Source organism: Etheostoma spectabile, chromosome 5 (genome assembly GCF_008692095.1).
Source record: "Etheostoma spectabile isolate EspeVRDwgs_2016 chromosome 5, UIUC_Espe_1.0, whole genome shotgun sequence".
Lineage (NCBI taxonomy): Eukaryota > Metazoa > Chordata > Actinopteri > Perciformes > Percidae > Etheostoma > Etheostoma spectabile.
Window position 1 is genome coordinate 18,460,909 of NC_045737.1, and position 705 is coordinate 18,461,613.

At 38.2% G+C, this 705-nt stretch overlaps 1 protein-coding gene and 1 long non-coding RNA gene across 2 annotated transcripts in view; one reads left to right on the plus strand and one right to left on the minus strand.

Annotated features, from left to right (window-relative positions):
* The window catches only part of LOC116689126 (UDP-glucuronosyltransferase 2A1), a 44,553-nt gene that overhangs the window by 5,283 nt on the left and 38,565 nt on the right, over positions 1-705 (plus strand).
* The window catches only part of LOC116689158 (uncharacterized), an 8,264-nt gene that overhangs the window by 210 nt on the left and 7,349 nt on the right, over positions 1-705 (minus strand). The gene's annotated exons all lie outside the window — the stretch shown is intronic.

Genomic DNA, 705 nt, shown 5'->3' on the forward strand with positions numbered 1-705 from the left:
AAGACCTGCAGATTCTGCTTCTGGATGTGCTGTGGTAGAAAGAGAAAGACGAAGAGAAAGGCGGAGTAACTGACAACCTTTTTGCTCACTGATTGTCCTGTTGGTCTAAATCATGTAATGTAACCACAATGCCCTGGATTGGCTTGGGACCAGTATTTGCCACTTTGAACAACCAATTAGGGCAGAAATGAGAAACGACACTGAAATTACTCTACAGTGTCCAGTATTCTTGTGAAACTCCAAACAATGTATCATACGTAATGTGTTGTACTATTTTTTTCACTGGCTTTGTCACCATAAACTTAGGTTCAGTGAGCCTAGTCTGAAATACTGAAGAAAAGAACATTGTTAACCTCAACATATATCATGTATTTGCATTCCAACATGTGAACATTCTTCTTGTTAGCTCCTTTGTCTGCAGTTGTAATAATGTCAATTGTTGTCAGGTGCGCACTAACATGAATAACTGTAACTGAGGCCAATTGAGCAACTCGCATGCACGCCTGTCAATTAAACAAAGCTATGTTGGCTTTAATAAATCCATTTTACTTTTACTTCGGTGCTACTAAAAATTTCTCTGGTCATATTTCTCCAGTTCTAATTTTGCTTCAAATAATATTTCGACAAATGAATTAGAGTTTGGTGTGGGGTTTGGTGCTCTACGCGAAGAATTGTTTTTCTAACGGATTACAATCACCCTGTCTT